Here is a 20,848-nt window from a genome sequence, read left to right on the forward strand (position 1 = left end):
CATGCCATCTAATATGTTAATACATTTATAAATAGGTTTTTTGAAAGCAATTTATTTGAGCTGGAGGAACATGATAAAGCAAAACATACACATTAAGTGTAGACTACATTTCTGCCTTTTGTATTTGGCATCAGTGGTAATTCTTGATAGAAAATAAAGTTATACAATAAAAAAACTACTATAGAATTATGTAAATAATCTGCTAGCTTTGAAACAAGCTACTGGTTCTCCAATAAATAACATAATAAACACATATTCTTTCTAATTTGTGTCACCTTAACCTGCATTAAATAAATCTCAGACACTGGATTTTCCTAGTTTGGAATAATATTTGCAATACTACAGTAAGCTATTTCATTCAACAAATATTTATTGAGTGCCTTGTGCAAGAAACTATTCTGGTTTCTGGGTTTATATTAATTAAAAAAGAAAGGTCACTAATCTAACTTACATTCTAGCAAGAGACATGGTATATTAAGCCAATTAATTATTTAATCAAAATTAGAATAATCTATATCAGCAAAATGTGAATACACACTATATACTAGGTACTGTTCAGAGAACTTAACATGCATCAGTGATCAAAACCTTCAAAGATATCTGCTTTCATTGGATTACATTCTACTGGAGAGGACAAACCAAAACCACATTTGAAGAAAGAGGCAAGTGAGTACAAAAATTGTTGGGGCACCTGGGTGGCTCAGTTGATGGGACAGTTGATTAAGAGTCTGACTCTTGATTTTGGCTCAGGTTATGATCTCAAGGTTTGAGAGATCAAGCCCCGCATCTGGCTCTGCACTGTCAGTGTTTAGGATTATCTCTCTCCTCTCTCTGCCCCTCCCCCACTCTCTCTATGCCCCTCCCTCTCTCCTCTTCTCTCTCTCTCTCTCTCTCTCATACACACACAAAATAAATAAACATTTAAAAAAGAACTCTTTAAAAAATTGTTTTGAAAGGAATGAGAAAATGAACTTTCTGGGATATCATGTAGGACTATTGAGCAGTATTGACTGCTTTTTGACGTCAATGGTCATGAATACAAAGTGAAGCCAATCTGCAAGTTTGGAGGTTTTTCTCTGGTCCCGTTTAAGTTCCCAGAGCAACACTGGAATAGAGGGATAATAGGGCTTAATAATGATATTAGATTGAATTATCACTAACATCGTTTAACACTCCTATCAAAGAATTATAAATCCACACGTGTGTTTATCCTCATTCTAAGCACCCCTGAAACTTTGGCCATGGCCATGTGACTTACTTAGTTCAATCAGATAGCAGACTTGACAGTCTCAGAGACTTAAATGATGTTTTCACGATTGCTATGTTCTTTGTTCACCCACCCTTTCCCATGGGAAGAGCAGAGCTTGGTTAGCTGCCAGTTCATGAGGGCTAGAGATACACAGAGCAGACCTGGGTAGAATCTACAGCTAAAAGCCCAATAGTGACATACTCAATCTATGTCCACCCGAGTCTAGCAGACTCACAAATGAATGGATGAGAATAAATCATTGTTTTAAGTGCTTTGGGATGGTTTGTTATGGAGTATTCTTATGGTAATAGTTTATGGAGTAAGAATACTTATGGAGTATTCTTATGGTAAATCTGAGTTGGAGGTTAGCTAAGGACAACGTGACAAAGAAAAGGAAGTGGTAAAGAGGAGAATGCTTGCAAAGAGGCAATAAAAAGGTGAACTACAGCAGGTGCCTGTGTGGTTCAGTCGCTTGGCTCAGGTCATGATCTTGCAGTCTTTGAGTTCAAGCCCTGTGTCAGGCTCTGTACTGATAGCTCAGAACCTGGAGCCTGCTTTGGAGTCTGTGACTTCCTCTCTCTCTGCACCTCCACCGCATTAAAAAAAAAAAAATGAACTACAGAATTAAGATGAATTATAAAAGAAATGTTCTGGACATTAGCTGGTGTGAGTTAAACAATTAAAAAAAAATAATTTTTGTTATCTGTATTCCCAAAAGACTTTAGCAGATCATTTAGAAGAAACCTTACAGTTAACACACTCTCCCTCATTCCTTCTCTTCCCAAAGGAGCTTCAGTGTTGTTGGAGGGGTGTGTGTGTGTGTGTGTGTGTGTGTCAGTGTGTGTGTGTGTGTGTGTGTGTGTGTGTGTGTGTGTTGTGGAAAGAGAGAGAGAGAGGGAATTATTTCAAAATTTATCGCTTTAAGTAATCACCAAATGAAAGATTCATACCAACAAATATTTTAAACACAAGAAGAAAGGTATCTATGAGATCTAGAATCAGCAGCAGCAGTTTTCCATAGAGAGATCTAGGTAGGATTCAGGAGAAGGACCATAACATATAATCCCTGATTTCTCATCCCCTTCCCGGTTTTTCCAGGCCACTAATCCATGTTTCTAATGGCTCAAGTCAAGTATCTTTTCTTTTTCTCTGTTCCCAGGGAAGAAAAATATGAATAGTATTTGAACCACTTTGAGGTATGTAAGGGCACTTACTATCCTCAATTCCTAACACAGTCCCTAGCATATAACTGGAACTCAACACCTAGTTATTGAATCAATCAATAAATCAACCAATCAATGAGAAAGAATGTTAAAAACTATTTCATTTATAATTTAACTCTTGTTGCTGAAAGCAAAGTTTTAAATTTATTTCAACTTCGAATAATGTATGACTTGATCATCACAGATGTGTTATAAAATTATTTTAAAACAAAAGTAAAGTTCAAGAGATGAAAGTTATTAGACAATAAGCAAATTTCTCCTACTGTCATCCTAAAAGAAAATCAATTTTACTTAGGTACCTATATAAAATACTTAAATTATCAGCAAGTGTTTTTTCTCTCTGCTTAACCATTCTACATTATGAATAAAAAGCTAAATAACTCCTGTGTTATCCACATCATCTGCAGATTGTTAACAATAAAATGATGAGGAACTGTTTGCCATCCCAATCTTTCTGAAACATGAAACCTTACATCAACTGTCAAACGCTGCCAGCCATCTTCCATGTAAACATTTGTGAAAAGGTCACAATAATGAGTTTCTTAAACTGTGTCAGAATGTGATATTAAAACTGTGCTCTTTACAGTTTGATGAGAAAGAATGTTTCAAGTCTGACAAAAGTGATTTCTTTTTATGACAGAAAAGTTTGGGAGCTGAGGGAATGAAACCTAAGAAAGACAGGGAGAAGAGACAAAGACACTCACTGAAAAAGTTTTAGAATTAGTTGTGCTATTAATTCCCTCTATGGTTCTGGGTGAGTCATTTAACTGCTTTGATTTTTATTATCCTTACAACATAAGATACAGGGACTAGATTGATATTTCCCAATGTTCTTTGAAGTTTTAAGATTCTCTGATTCTCTGCCCCATCTCCAGGATTATAACTAAGTAAGGGCAGGAACAAACTCCTACTGTCAAAACTAAGCTAGGCAAATGTAATTTAATTTAAATGCAAAGACCCTTGTCTTTTACTATATTAAAGAAGTTATGGGATATCCAGAGGGTCTGACTTTTAATGAAGATCACAGGTGATTTCTATTATGAAAGATCCATAAAAAAGCCTTGCTTTATTCATGCTATTTGCCTTAAAAAGAAATAAACCTATTGGCAAAACTCACCTTCGATCATAAAAGCAGAATGATTATACATAAAAAGAAAATATCACACATCTGACATCGAAGATCTTTCCTAACCTTTTCTCCTGTCATGAGATTTCAAATAGTCTGGTCTTTTAGAGAGTCTTGCTCAAAGCTCAGTTTACTGTTTAGTTTCAACTTTCTGAACCAACTACCGTATCTTCAGTTGTGAACTGAAGAGCAAGAAATTCACAAGAATCTGGATACTGCTAGTTCCCTCTGAGTATATGCAACCATTATCCCCAAAATATTACGGTCTGCCTCTGACATACATTCCAAAGCAATAGGTCAAATATCTCATATATATTTGTGTAAGAAATAGGAAGATAAGGTCACTGGGCTTCTCTATGTGGTGATTTTCAAGTAAGCCTGCAATTTTGACTATTCTCTCTTTCCTTGAATCTAGACCAGGCTTAGTGAAGTAAGGAGTAGAATGCACTAAAAGTAACACTGTGAGTCTTCTGAGTCTAGGAGAGGAAAGTCATGCAATGCCACCTTGCTCTATAGGGCCACTTGATCTTGGGAAATTTTTCTCAAAAATCCAGTCATCATGCTTGGGAAGCCCAGTCCACATCATGACCCAAGGTATAGGTGTTCCAATTCAGAGCTCCAGGGAAACTCAGCCTTCTAGTAACTCTGGCCTTGTGCCAAATATATGGGTGAACAAACTTCCTGATGATTTCTGGCCCCAGCCATCATGTCACCTCAAGTCTTCCCAGCTGAGGCCCCAGAAGTTATGGAACAGAGACAAACCACCACCTAAATTTCTGTCCCACAGAGTCTGTGAGCAGGGCTTCTAAATTTTGAATGTTTTGTTACACAGCAATTGTAAACACACTAAATCCTCACTTTGTCTTATCTACCCTCCACCCCAGATCACCATTAAACACCCTGTCTTGGTTTTGTGTCTCGTTTTAAAGACTACCTCTTCCAAGGAGTCTGTAAATATTTGGGTAGGTCCCATGGGAACTCTCTTTCAGGCTTCTCTTTATTAGCTCTCCACATCATTTGACAATCTTCATCCTGCAATAAACTAGAACTATTCAAACTTTACTAAACATTTTGGAATTCTATTTAAAACTTTAAAATTCTGAATATTATAAGCTTGATAAGGGAAGTCTAAACACTTCCTCTTTCCCATATACAGCCTTATATAGGAGCCTTTCTATTTCTGAATAGAGAGTGTGATAAAAATTAGTTTGGGTTCTGGTGAAATGTCCCCTTAATAAAAGTAATATAATTTAATAAGCATTGCAAAAGGAATGAATAAATTTTTTTTTGGATGTAACGGGACATTCAAAGGCATTGTGCCTTACAACCTTCCCCAAGCACTAAATAAGAAAAGTTGAGCAGATTGGTGTATTTTCAATTCATTTCCGATTCTATTTGAATATGAAACTTGTTAAAACTTAGGAGTAGTATGTTTTGGCAGTAAAAATTAGGAAAGGCTAAAGAAAAGGAAGGGTACATAAACGTCCCCTTGTGACAGGTGATTCATGAATTTTTATAAAAAAATTTTTTTTATAATTTAATTTTTATAAAAAAATCTTCCCCAAAACTTTATTTTGTTTTTATTGAACAACCAAGAAATCTGAAACACGAAGCTGTGAATAGAATCCAGAAGTAAACAGGGAATCCTGAACTCAAACCCCAGGCTTTGTAATTTGAAATGGATTTCATATTATAAGGCAAAATTGCTTGTACGAGGTCAGACAAAATGGAAGGTACAATGCGTTGTCCGGGTCCTTGGCACAGACAAAATAAAACAAATTGTGAAGCATTTAACATTTATTGATAGCTTTATTGTTTTATGCCCTCTATTAAAGCATTTTTAGCTTTTCTCATTTTTACCTATGAGGAAACTGAGACCTAGAAAATGGAAGTGATGTCACCAAGGTCATAGAGCAAGTGAGCTGGGGAAATCAGTTTCAAACCAAGCAGTGTCACTGGAGAGCAGAAGTCTTAACACTATGTTACATTGTACCCCTAGTCTCAAAGATAAAGAAGAAAAACAAGTAAGCTTTCAGCTTTGTTGATAACTGCAGAGAATTATTTCAGTATACACAGATGTTAATCCGTTGTTAAAACTCACGCGCTTCAAAAACTCATATTCCAAGCATGTCTCAACAATTGCGTTTCTCATCTATTCAATTAATTCTATTAATATAATCAACATTCACCTTGCTAATTATAAGAGGTAGAAGGTGCTAGTTTAGTAGAAGGACTTTAAAGCCTCATGGCTTTTCTTCCTTCTTTATTCCTTACTCTTAACTGAAAACCCCATTACATCTTGTTGCACATGTCACAAGTTCACTGTTAAGCCATCTTGTGGTATTTAAAACGATGCATTATAACTTTTCCTATTATGCTAAAGAATTAAGGGCAAGCAAATGTAATCAATTATGGCAGATTGGAATCAAAGGATTTATTTAGGTACTTTTAATTAAATACACAGATTCTCTAAAACAGTCTAATCCTTTTGTAACTTCTGATTTTTCACTCAAGAAATCTCTCTGAGCATGGCATTTCTTTTTTTCTCATACGTAGAATAGTGTTGTAACATTACATATAAGTTTTCAAATCCATGTACATCTGACCTAAGAATTCCTGCCATCCTGCCTTACTTGCCTCGATCCACCATTTTGATCCTCTGGAGCCCTGCAATTCTTACATCTTGCTGCTCCCCTAACTTCTCTCCCACATTGCCTTGCTGCTGCTCTGCTTCCTTCCAGCTCTGCCCGCCCCCCCCCCCTCCACACCTGCTCATCATGAGGCAAAGGTTTTTAAGAGTCTTCTAGTATTGGAGCATCTTGCTAACATAAGGAAGCATATGTTGCCACAATTTCATCCTGTCCTTTGATGGATGTAATAGTTACTCTACTCATTAAAGGGCAAATAAAAATTAAAAAATAAAAACAAGAACAGCAGGGGCAACTGGGTGGCTCAGTGGGTTAAGCATCCCACTTCGGCTCAGGTCATGATCTCACGGTCAGTGAGTTCGAGCCCCACATGGGGCTCTGTGCTCACAGCTCAGAGCCTGGAGCCTGCTTCGGATTCTGTCTCTCTCTCTCTCTCTCTCTCTCTCTCTCTCTCTCTCTCTGACCCTCCCCCGATTGCACTCTGTCTCTCTCCTCGGAAATAAATAAACATTAAGAAAACAAATCTTAAAAAAAAAAAAAAAAAAAAAAGAACAACAAAAGTCAAATATTCAAACCCCATTTTCTTTGTGATTCTTTCACCAAGGAAATTGGCAACACTCCTGCTGAGGCTCCTTTATTTCCAAACAGATTCCAGCATCTCAAGAGGCTGCAAACAAAAAACACATAAGACATGCAAAGGAAACTCTCCTTGCTTGCTTTTGCAGAAACTCTTCTCCAGTTTGCCTTTGCAGAAAATAGGCCCCTCAGCGTTTCATGCACTCTTCTATGCAAATAATCTCACAGAATGTTGGTCCACTATCGCTGGGATAAACATCTGTAAAGTGGGCTGAGGGGGTCCTACACGCCTGTCTCATGGCGGAGATATAGGAGAAAGACCCAGAGTGATTTGAAGTCACGTGCTGTTTCGGGGGAGAAGGGAAGGTTGACAAGAAGGTCACCTGTGTGGTGTGGTGTGGGTACCATTATGGGAGGTTCTGCCATAGTGGAAAGGGCAAGAGAGCTGGGCAGGAAAGGTCTCAGCAGAATCTGGAAGAGACAGCCCATCTGTGTGGGCAAACGCTTCTTGGGGTTGCAGGCCTGGAAGTGGGTACTGACGGAGAGAAGAAGTAGATCTTACTGCTTCCCCTGAGAAAATTAGTTCTGCTCACACTGCTATCTGTGCCCTGATGCTCATAATAATCTGGAATCTGTTCTGAAATGATGGAAAACTTGCTTGGCAGGGGGTGGGGGAGTTCATGCACGGCTTGTTCAGTTACTGGTTCTGTGTCAGCTCAGGTTATTTTTTTAGACTATCTACTCTGTTCCTTCGTTTGTAAAATAGTGGTACCAGGAGAGTGATGTGACCCCTGGTATCCATGCGAGGAACTGATTGGCTTCGTACGATAATTCTTTGGGCTGGCAAAGACTGACAGTCACTACTCAGGGTTAAGTAGGAACTGTGCCTGGGCCCCTTGATGAGGAAGGTGTTTGGTCAGCGGGGTCTCACCTGCTACAGCAGAGTGGGGAGGGAACTTGCGGTTAGGCCATTTGAGGTCACCCCACTTTACCACATAACCTTATATTCAGCCTTAATTGGCTTTACACCATTGAGTTTAGGAACTTGGAGCCCAGAGAGATTGAGTAGTAACCTAATGTCATACATGTAGCTAGTGAGTGGCAAAGCTTCTGACTCCCAGTCCTATTTGTGCTTTAATTCATAATTCATAATTTATATACCACTTGTAAAACCACTTGTTTTACAGTGGCATACCATAAAATATACATGAACAATAAAATTACCATAATAGATATAGAGTGCTGATATTTGAAAAATTATATGGTATAGAAAATGTTCTCCATATAAACCATGAAGCTGATGAAACAAAACTCCAGAGACCCTCACTTGCACAGACCTTTTTTTTTTTTATTTTTAAAAACATTTTTTAATGTTCATTTATTTTTGAGAGAGAAAGAGTGAGTGGGGGAGGGCAGAGAGAGAGAAAGACACAGAATCCAAAGCTGGCTCCAGGCTCTGACCTGTCAGCACAGAGCCTGACTCGCCTCTGGATTCCACAAACCTTGAGGTCATGACCTGAGTGGAAGTCAGACACTTAACCAACAGAACCACCCAGCTGCCCCTTGCCTAGACCTTTTCCACAGTCCTAGAAGGTGCTCTAAAGAAATGTGTGCACATGGTCTTATGTTTCTGTCAAATCTGCAAAATATAAAATATTTTAATTGCAATCAATTATGACTGCTTTTTATTTCCACTTCAACTTCTCTTGTGCCACACTGCTTATAGACCTCATGGGCACTTTTGAAATCCAGCTAAGGGAAGGTTGACCTGGAGATACATTTAATTTGGCTTTAGTGAGATATTCTGTACCTGCAGTTATATCTACATATCATTACATTAGCTGCCCCAGGAAAGAATGGCTCTTTGGACCTATACCACTCACAGTGACAGAAAACCTGGAAAAATGACCCCATGAAGGGTCAGAAATTGCTTTGCAGTGTGAATATATCTTACAATATATGGCAGGTGGGTAACAGAGTAGAGACAAGGTTTGACATATATTGAGCAAGAACCTAGAATTTTTTTCCATGCTTTTTGGTGCTTATTTTAAAGAAGCTTGATAGGTATTTTCACACACACACACAAATGACAATAATCCTAATGATTTTCAAGGCATTGCCAATAATGAGTTTTTTTAGCTGGAAGTAACTTTTCTAAACTATCATTTCAGTTCCTACTTCTCTAGACCCATATGATTTCTATGATAAAGTTATATTTTTCATCTTTACTTTGATTGATAGCCTATCTCCCTGGAAATGGCTGGTTGGATATCTTCAAAGTCATTAGAATACATTTGGGATTTGATTTGGTCTGACATTAAATATACATACATTCTGGCGATTGAAAATATATATTAAGGTTTTTATAGGGACTCATGGAATATTTAATATGCTTATGGGTATGTGTGCCTGGGACATTATTTTATAGAGTGTGATGAGTTGGTTTCAGAAAATGTGCATTCAACTTTTCCCAAATGAAAAGGCTATAGATATTTATAGGATATTGAAAGATTGCTTTTAATTTTTTTCCTCTGAATATACACAAGTATTTTTGCTGACTACACATCATCATGAATACAAACAAACTGTGTCATCATATAAGAAAAAAATTAAGATATATATTTGAAAGCCTCTGTCCTGGGAGAGTGGCAGGATCTATCAGGAGAAAAAGAGAGGGACACCTGGGTGGCTCAGTCGGTTTACCATCAGACTCCTGATTTCGGCCCAGGTCAGGATCTCGTGATGAGAGACTGAGCCCGGGTCGGGCACCACGCTGAGCATGGAGTCTGCTTGGGATTCTCTCTCTTCCTTTCCCTCTGCTCCTCCCCCCTCAAAAAATAAAAAGAAAAAGAAAAAAGAAAAAGTTTTTTAAGTGAAAACCCCAGAATCTTTAATATGAATTATATTATATACAATATCCTCTAACCTCAAGGCCTTCCAGGGTCCCAAACGTCTACTAAATTAAGTGTAAAAACCTTACCTTAATAGTATAATTTCTTGAGCAGTCTGTCTCTACCCTGATTCCCAATCCTTATTTTCCTTCCACACAACCTGCATGTCGGCAAAAATGTTCCTAAATATATATCTAAAAGGCTTCACAGTTTTGCATTTGTTTGTGGTGATCTTCTTCCTGGAATTCCAATCTATCTTTCTAGAACTCTTTTCCAATTTTTTTTTTTTAATTTGGAAATCTTATCTGTCTGAATAGACTATGTTAAACTCCCAAAACAAGGTATATTTCAGTAGGTTAAAAATAAAAATTTTATTTTTTTTCATGTTGCAAGAAAGCAGGGGGAAGTGTAGGAGTGTAAAGACTGTGGAATTTGAAGCCCAGATTCTGCCTCTGCTGCTTAAATTGTGGCATTGTTAGGTTGTGTTACTTAGTTCTTCTTGCTTTCAGTTGAAACATCTATAAATGCAAATTTTAAATCTTCATTCGCATGACTGTTGTGAGGATTGGAACTAATGTGTGAAATGAACCTAACACTGTGTCTAGTATATCTGTTCAATAAACAGTAAATGCTGTTATTATATTAATCATTCTTATCAGATTCCTCATTTGAATTGGTGAATAAATCATTTTTTTGTGAAGAAAATCATTTTAAAGGCACACCACTTTTAAAAAATTCTAGACATGTCCTATAGATATTTTCTCATAAATTCAAAAAACAAATCATGTTATAATATCAACTTAAATCTAAATATCACTTTATTTTTATTGAAGTATAGTTGACATACAACATCACTTTGGTTTCAGGTATATAGCCCAGTGATTGGACATTTATATACATTACAAAATAATCACCACTATGTCTAGTCACTATCTGTCACCACACAAAGTTATTACAATGTTATTGACTATATTCCCTGTGCTGTACTTTAATAGTTTTTTTTTTTAATTTTTTAACGTTTATTCAGTTTTGAGACAGAGAGAGACACAGCATGAATGGGGGAAGGTCAGAGAGAGGGAGACACAGAATCTGAAACAGGCTGCAGGTTCTGAGCTGTCAGCACAGAGCCCGACGCGGGGCTCGAACTCACGGACCGCGAGATCATGACCTGAGCCGAAGTCAGACGCCCAACCGACCGAGCCACCCAGGTGCCCCCCTGTGCTGTATTTTAAATATTTGTGATTTTTTTTTTGTAACTGGAAATGTGTGCCTCTCAATCCCCTCCACCTATTTCTATATATTACTTTACAATATTCAAAAAAAACTTTCATATACAACATTTAACTTAAAATTCATTAAGCTTTAAAACCAACTTGCTTTAAAAAAATATTAGCAAAATAGAGAAGAGAAAAAGAGAGCTCTGTGATTGGAAGAATAGTGATTCCCAAGAGATGTCTGTGTTCTAATCCATCAAATCTGTGGATATGCTAGATACAATGGCAAAGGGAATTAAAGATCGCACAATAGTAAGTTTCCTAAATCAGCTTGTCTTAAGATAGAGATATTATCCTAGATTATCTAGGTGTGCCCCACGGAACAACAAGCGCCCCTAAAAATGGAAGAGTGAATCAGGGGAAAGAATCAGAGACATGGGAGCAAGAATAAGGGTTGTCCCAGCATTCTTACCTTTGAATACGGAGGAAGGGGTTCATGAGCCAAAAGGAAAGTAGGTGGCCTCCAAAAGCCGGAAAAAGCAAGGTTCTATTTAGAGCCCCAAGAAAGACGCAATTAGGCCAACAGCTTGTTTCTAGCCAGTTAGATCTGCATGAGATTTCTGACCTTCAGAATTGTCACATAATATAGGGCACCTGGGTGGCTCAGTAGGTTAAGCGTCGGCCTCTTGATTTCTGCTCAGGTTATGATCTCATGGTTCATGAGACAGAGCCCCACACTGGATTCTGTGCTAAGAGTACCAAGCCTGCTTGAGATTCTCTCTCTCCCCCGCCCCTCTCTCTCTTCCTCTCTCTCTCTCTCTCTCTCTCTCAAAATAAATAGACAAAAAAAGAACTATAGAATTGTAACATAATATACTTCCATGCTTTAAACCTCTAAATTGGTGATAATTTGTTACAAAAACAATAGGAAACTATTAGAAGCATAGACCGTGACTAATAGTCACAAGGATGTACAGCAAAAGGCAAAACTAATTTTCAATCTAAAGCTTGCCACCTCAGTCAAGTTCTCTTTCTATTTTGTCAGCATAAATTCTTTATTTGTATTGTTCTTATGGCCATAATCTTATAATTTTTTAATGTTTATTATTTATTTTTGAGACAGCTAGAGTGCAAGCAAGGGAGGGGCAGAGAGAGAGGGAGACACAGAATCCAAAGCAGGCTTCCGGCTCCAAGCTGTCAGCACAGAGCCAGATGTGGGGCTCCAACTCACAAAACAGGAGATCGTGACCCGAGCTGAAGTCAGATGCTTAACTGACTGAGTCACCCAGGCGCCCCTAGTGGTCGTAATCTTATAAAGAAGATTGCTGGACTGAATTGAAACTCTAATGGCACAACAGTATCCTTTTTTGTAGTTATTTTTAAGGAAAACTGATGAAACCTAAGATTTCAGAGGAACATTCTTTGAGATTCATCAGGTTTGGTGTTTGAAGTGGTCATGGATGAAAATAAATAAGAGCTCTTAATGCTTTACCACTCCTCATTCTTTATTTCCCCATCACCATAAGAGTTGCCCTACATTCGTGCATTTTATTGTTTGAACTTTCAGGTAAGGCTTATTTAAAAAAAATATGTCACATACATAAATATATAAATTGGAAAAATATTGAATTTTTGAACTAAGCTACGGTTCTATGTCTCTTTTCTACATTGGTGTGAGTTGTCTGTTGTCACTTATATTATTTATTGTCACATGCCCGCCTCTAGCAAATCTCTTCTGGGTATACTCTGTCTAACCTCGATTTTTGAACTGCTACACACCAGGAAACTACATAATCATACTCACTGCACAAGAGTCAAAGATCTGAGGGAGAGCCTACAGAAAGAACCCATGCATTTGGAAGATTTTAAATCTTCTCAGAGAGTTTTTCATACACATGTCAAATGAATCCAATGACCATTTTTGTAATTATGTCTTTAATGTTTCTGCCCTAGAAAAGCAGGAAAGGTGTCAGTTTTATTTGATATTGTAGATCCTGTGACTGGCACAGGAAGACTAAGTAAACATTCTGTTGGGCTGGATTCATCAGAGAGCTGACATTGCTAACATAGCAATTTTTAAATGTATTCTCACCATATTTCTGTTTCTGTAGGTATCAATATATATGAACTTATACTCCATGTATGTAATGTGATGTTCACAAGCTATGTTCTCATTCAAATTATGTTGTGTGCTATTTACATTTTTAAAACTTTTCCTTTGGGTTTGTTTTTGGAGGTAAAACACATTCTTAAAGACTTTCTTCAGGGGCGCCTGGGTGGCTCAGTCGGTTGAGCGTCCAACTTCGGCTCAGGTCATGACCTCACGGTCTGTGAGTTCAAGCCCCACATCCGGCTCTGTGCTGACAGCTCAGAGCCTGGAGACTGTTTCAGATTCTGTGTCTCCCTCTCTCTCTGACCCTCCCCTGTTCATGCTCTGTCTCTCTCTGTCTCAAAAATAAATAAATGTTAAAAAAATGTTTTAAAAAAAAGACTTTCTTCAGCTTTGGCATATCTCTGTCACTTGACTGTAGATGTGATATTAGGATTGGGTGATTAGAATGGGTAATGTATTAACAATGATTGGGCAATACAGTGAGGGAAAATATTTTGCTGGTTTTCTATAACTCTGTGCCCGAACCAACCCCAGAGAGTCCTGCAGCAAGACATTAAGCGGGGGTGCTTTGAGGGCTCAGTCAGTTGAGCATCTTACTCTTGCTTTTGGCTCAGGTCATGATCTCACGGTTCATGGGTTTGAGCCCTCCATCAGGCTCCACTCTGTCAGAGCAGAGATTCTCTCTCCCCCAACTCTACCACCCTTCCACTGCTTGCACTCTCTCTCTTAAAATAAATAAAAATAAACTTAAAGAAAAGAAAGAAGTGTATCACTTTCCACATAGATGTAGGTACAGTCATGTGGCTGTTGTTACATATTGATTGAAAAAAAAATCTAATTAAGAGGTTTCCAGGCATAATCTGAATTTGTGTGACCTCCATAGATTTTACAGATTTTGCCAATGTTGAATATTTCAGATTCCTTTCCTTCCAGATGTAAGAAAGTTCTCCTTCAACAGCATACCAAACATATAGCCAAGAGGGATTTGAAATTTTTTTTATTTTGACAAGATGATATACTTTGGGGAAGGCTATATTACTTATACATATTAAACAGATATTACCAATTCAGTGACAGCAAGATAATGCATAACATGTGCCAAGATAGGCAACTTGGCATTTCATTATGCTCTACGTAAACACTGTGAGAGTCTCATTTTATGTAAAACTTCCTTGAGGTACTCTAGGCAGATTTTCAATGGAACACTAGGTAAAGCACTCTCAAGGCCCAGCCTGTTTCTTCCCAAGGTCAAGGGTTTGTCTTTCATGATTGACTGAATATATGGCGGCAGGAATGCAATGTAGGGTAATCTCTAAGACACAGGAGAGAAAAATGGACATCATGTGAGAAGAGTGAGAAATGCCTGCTTGTAATATTTCTCTCCTGTCTCACTGAATTTTCAGCATTAGGTGAAATCACTGTCTCTACAATCCCACAGTTAATATGTAACTCAACTCAAACATTTATAGAGTACCTACTCTGTGCCAGACACTCTGAGATCCCATCCAGATTCCACAGGAGAGACTTAAGATAGGCATCATATAATGTAGAAAGACTATTGCTAAGCTGCCCTCTACCATGACCTTGTTTAGGGGCCTTTAATTTTTGATTAACACACATAAAAGAATATCCACTGCCTGATTTCATAAGATGTTCTAAAACAGTCAGATCTAAGCTTGATGGTAGACATCAGAACAGCCTTATTTGAGAAAGATGGTAAGGATTTCCTGGGAAGGGACTCAAGACAACTTTTTGGAGTAAAGGAATCTGCATTTCAAGGTATATGTATTTGTCAAAACCCACTGAACTATAAACTTAAAATGTGAACATTTCTCTGTAGTTAAATTGCACATCCAAGTAATTATTTTTTTTTCTTTTTGGTAAAGAAAGAGGCATAAAACCTAACCAAAATGTAATTGAGGCAGGAATTAAGTCATTTTGACTAGAGAATTAGAGAAAGTCTGCATAATAAAAGTAAATTTTGAGTTGGTCACTAAAAGAAAAGATATAGGCAATTTCTGATGATAGAGGAAATAGTAAGAACAAAATATGACTTTGTATAAAGTGCAGGGAATCCTCAGGGAATAGGGAGTCTACTTTCATTAGACAGTAGGGTAAATATTTGATCATAGGAATGACTTGGAAAGATTTCATTGAACACTCTAAACATTAGGCTAAGCAGTGTGGAGAACCGTGGAATATTTTCACTCAGGAAGCCTCACCTGAGAATCTCTTGTCATGCATTAGAATATCTAGCATATCAAATTAATGATTAATGAGATTAATAAGAGAAATTAGAACTTTAGATAAAAGAGGCAAAGAAGCCAAAATTCACATACTGGGAGTGTGTGTGTGTCAGGATGTGTGTGTGTGTGTGTGTGTGTGTGTGTGTGTGTGTGTACAGTGACTGGAGTAAAAGCAAATCTTTGCATAGCAGGTACTCTGTGCTAGTCCTGTTCAGAGCACTTTTCATTTAACTAATGATTTAAACAAACCAAACATCCTAGGACAGAAGTACTATTCTAATCTACATTTGAAAGGGGAGAACATTGAAGTACTGACAGGTTAAGAAACTAATTCAATGTCACACGTCTAGTAAGTAGTCAACCAGGTTTTGATTCCAGGCAGTTTGAGCATCAATGTTCATAGTCTGAGACAAACCACTATGCCCCCATTCCAAGAAGAGGCATAGCCCAATCCCTTGGAGAGGAGTGAAAAATGAAAGGGACAAATTTTGACTGGGGGCTGTGCTGAATTCAGTGTATATGAACAAGGACACTCAGGTTCCCTCCAGAAGTATCGTATTCTGAACCAGTGGGCACTGGCTCATAACTGCAGAGGGGTCATGCATCACTGTCCAACTGAAAAAGTGGTCTACAGAGGGGTTGGGAGTAAGGAAGCAATTCACCACTAAGATAGGTCCTGTTCTGAGTGTTCGGAAAAGGGTGGAAACTCAAATATTGAAGATATGCTTAACCTTGTGTCAATTTGTTCACCTCTTCCAGACCTAAGAGAAGTCAGTATAATTGAAGGGTGCTGGATAAACAGCACACCTGGGTGCATTCTGAAACCTTAAACTCATATGGTGTTAACCAACATTGTGTTTTGTGCATTTGTGTTTTGTGTTTGTGCATCCAGCTTTAGAGGGGCTGGATGGAAAGCTACTGAGTATGGCCTCAGTCGGTGAACCTTTAGGGCCGCTTCAGTTATCTCAAGGTTGCTGCTTTGAAATAGCACATAAGAAACTATCTGATGAATCCTTGAGAGTTCTGGTAATGACATATTTTTTTAAATCTCCCGTATATTTATATTTTATGTTTAGTGAAGTAGAAAGTCACAGAGCATCCTCAAAGGTATTAAATTATCATAGAAATAGATACATGCCATTCTGTGTGGATTCTAATAAATCTACAATCATGCCTCTAAAAATCTACAGCCACACAGAAGGCAGCAAACTTAATATTGACATCTGAAATCTTTTCTGGAAATAGGAGCCAAAATTATCATAAAGAGGGAAGAAGTCTAATAAATTTAGAGGGACAACTGAAGATATTAGAAAGCTAGAAAATATATCTATTTTTATTTGCCTTGATGAAGCACATATTAATTACAATGGAAATTGAATGACATGCTGTGGCTTTGGGTATTATGAAAATAAATCATAAACTGAAATGACTTGGGAGATGTGTGTGATAGATGCTTAGCAAGAGGTTTTCTTTCAAAACCTCCAATATATCTGTCTTAGAGAATCCTGAGCTACTAAACTTCCTAACTTGTACACTTTAATGAGCCCAGGGAATTCCCAAAGGTTGTTTATCTACATTGCCCATGTTATGCCTAGCCATAAAAGTGTTAGCCTCCCTTTACAGGTTAATGACTCTAAATTGTTCTCACATTCCTCTGCATATCAAGTTGCATTTTCAAAATACTAAATGTAATCGAACTTGGGTTAAAAATTAATCATTACAGGTACCCAGTTAGAAAGCATCAGAAGAAAATAGACTGTGCTATATATTAGCTCTATACCTTGATAAAATCAAGAGGACCTACTGAGTTTGGTACCTCATCACCAAGTGTACTATTTCAAATTATAAATTTACTTTAAGCACTGAGTATGTACCAAATATAATTCTAGATATTGGGCATACAATAGTGAATAGGGTAAACAAAATTGCCTGCCCTTATGAACTGTTTATTTCAATGGAAAAGAGAAAATGAATGAATTTTTTAAAAAAATTTTAATGTTTATTTATTTTTAAGAGACAGAGGGAAACAGAGCATGAGCAGGGGAAGGACAGAGAGAGAAGGAGACACAGAATTCTAAGTAGGTTCCAGGCTCTGAGTGGTCAGCACAGAGCTGGATGTGGGGCTCGAGCTCACGAAGAACAAGATCATGACCTGAGCCGAAGTCAGACGCTTAACCGACTGAGCCACCCAGGCACCCAAAAACGAATGAACTTTTAAAATGAAATGAATACATATCTTATGGTGAAAAAGAAAGCAGGCAAGAAAATGGATTGCATAGTGATCCAAAAAGGTCCCCTGTAGGGGCACCTGGCTGGCTCAGTCAGTAGAGCATGAGACTCTGATCTCAGTGTCATGAGTTCAAGCCTCACATTGGGTCTAGAGCTTACTTAAAAAATTAGTAATAATAACAAAAAGGTCCTCTGGGGAAATGACATGTAAACAGTGTCCTCAACAAAATAAGTATCAAATGTTATTATCAATATAAAATATTTGACAATTTTAAACATTTTATATCCATACACAATAAGACTATACTCCTTTCACTTAGCTGAGAAATGATGAGAACAAAAGATTTACTTGAAATTCAACCTTAAGGTCAGTCAGCTGGTGTAGACTGACGGGACACTAGGGAGCAGCCCAAACTGTAGCCCCCAGAAATTATTAGGACTAAACCAAAAGTCAGCTCAATGGGTTGTTGGAAAGTGCTGCCCTCTATGTTCAGAAAGTTTCAGAGACTCTATGAACCAAAATGCATTGTCTCTGACATACTGTCTTCCATACCAGAAAATACAATTACTTCAAGAAGAATGGAGAAAAACCATGATCCCAAGGGCAAACTCAACAGTCTGAATCAGGGCATTCAAAACAGGAAAAGTTACATCATTATTAAAAATGTCTGCCCTATATGTAGAGTGAGGAGTAGAGTCCATCCTCCTTTTCAAAATAGGTTATTGCCTATACCTCTTTGGAAGAGACTACAAAAGTTTGAGCCTTTATTGTCTCAAATTCCAAAATTATTCTAAACAACATTTTTTATTGTGAAAAAAAAAGTTTTATCTCTTCCCTACCCCGCCTTTTTTATACCAAAGAGGAACGCAATACTGCCCTCTTCCATCCTACTTTTTACAATACATAAAGCCTCTTTTGTGACATAAAAAGATAATGGCACCATTTTAACGGGACCAAATAATGCCCTTAAGTTCTTGATGGTCATACAGCTTTGACAAGGATATTTGGCTTCCTCCAAGCATGGGTGGGTACTAGGATCCAAGGGCAAGCATTCTGAACCTGGCAGAGGCTGTATCACATTTTTTGATAGCCTTGACAATCACAAAATATCCCATCCACTGTAGTTAATGGCCTGCCAAGACTCAAGAAGAAGTAAGATGGACCTCAACTCTTGAAGGAATGCCAACAATGTTTTTTTAAATGGAGACATTAGAAAGAAAATATACCTATTTTTATTTGCCTGCACAAAATGCACATTAATCACAATGGAAATTGTGATTTGGGATATTATGAAAATAAACCATAAAGACATGTGTGTGTGTGTGTGTGTGTGTGTGTGTGTACGTATATATATATCCACATGCTTGTATATATACTTATGTTTGAGGAGATGTATTAGGCTCATGCTGTAGATGGCTCATGCTGTAGATGGCTTATGCTGTTATGTCCCATTATGTCCCATTATCTGTCACCTGCAAGCTAGAGAAGCAGGAAAACCAGTGGTATAACTCAGTCTGAGTTCAAAGGTCTGAGAATTGGGGGCTGATGGTGTATGTCCTGTTTTGAGTGAGAAAGACAGAACCAGGAGCACTAATGTTCAAGGACAGAAGACGAATGTCTTAGGTCAAGCAGGGAGGCAGTTTGCCCTCCTCTGCTTTTTTGTTCTATCCAGGTGCTCAGTGGGTTGGCTGATGCCCGCTTGCATTGGTGACGGTGATTTTCTTTACTCAGCTTACTGATTCACCTGCTAAGCTCTCCCAGAGACCCTTACAGACGCACCCGAAATAAAGTTTTTACCAGGCATTTGGGCATCCCTTGGCCCCATCAAACAGACCTATGAAATTAGCCATCACAATACATTTTAGGATTAATTATCTCATGAGCATATTTTGATATATTTAGAAAGAAGGAGTAAGCAAGATGATAATACTACATATAGCTTTCATTTTGAGAATAATTCAATAGCAAGTATTATGATTTACTAAGGGGCTGATATTGCTTGTTCTGTCTGATAAAAGAAAGTAAGTTAGAGAGCTCAGAAAATAAGCTTATACTTGAATGACAAAAACTCTACCACTGTTGTGCTTTATCTTTTGATCCCTTGTTCAAATTTTTCTACTTTATTAAACTTTAGTGACATTTTAAATTCCCTTTAAAGGTGGAATATATATAATAAATATTGACTATTTAATGTCAGTATGAATCTGCTCAGGCATATTTCTGCAGCAAGTCTGTGATGGTCAACGTAGATACAAACTCAGAGCTTAAAACAGACATTTCTCTTAAATTTTCACATTTTAAAATATGCAGTTATTTCACTGATGTAGCTAAAGGGTGTTTTATTGGATTCTTTTGTCTTCAGTATGAAGTTACAAAACTTCAACCACAAATAAACTATTTTTTTCCAGACTTTATAGCAGGTTATACCAAAAGAAAATAGAAAACGTTCTGTTTAAATAGGCTTCAGATAGTTGCTAATCTTTAGTAAATCTCCACATTTACCATGAAAGCAATATAATTTAAGTTGAAGATTTTAAGAGACACTTGACTTTTTGTGGGTAGTCAATTGAAAAGAGACATGATTAACGTAACTGTGAAGTTTGATTTTCTAAAGAGTCTTTTAAAAAATAAGGCATTTGACTTTATTAAGCCAATTTTGTTAACATCACTCTGAAAGCTTAATGCTAAGCTCAATTGTGGCAAAAGTGAAAATGGATATTTCAGATGTCGTATTAAGGCTAAAGAGTTTAAAAAATAGGTTCAATAATTACATTACATTCTTTAGTCAGGTGCCAGAGAAAACACTTCCTAAGGAAGAAACATTTGAGCTCATTTTCAAATAAAGGGACAAAAAAGTGACCACTAAGGATGGCATTCCAGGTACAGAGGACACCAGGAGACAGAAGTTCTTCTTAACATGCACTTCATTGTGCTAGGGAAATCAGCACTGAGGCTTTTTGGTTGTTTGTTTTTTAATCAACTCATTTTGGAAGAAGTGATCACAAACATGAACGTAAAATGTGTAATTGAAAAGCCAAACTCAAGAGCAATGAATCTTTGAAAAGCTAGAGATGGGGGGGGGGGGGAATTTCAGCATTTACAAGAATAATTGCATGAGTAGAAGAGACATTATTCTTTTTTATTTTTTTTTAATTTATTCATTTTTGAGAGAGAGAGAAAGACATAATGTGAGTGGGGGAGGAGCAGAGAGAGAGGGAGACACAGAATCCAAGGCAGGCTTCAAGCTCTGAGCTGTCAGCACAGAGCCCCATGCAGGGCTTGAACCCACGAGGCATGAGATCATGACCTGAGCCAAAGTAAGACACTTAACA

The sequence above is a fragment of the Panthera uncia genome, chromosome D1, assembly GCF_023721935.1.
Source record: "Panthera uncia isolate 11264 chromosome D1, Puncia_PCG_1.0, whole genome shotgun sequence".
NCBI lineage: Eukaryota > Metazoa > Chordata > Mammalia > Carnivora > Felidae > Panthera > Panthera uncia.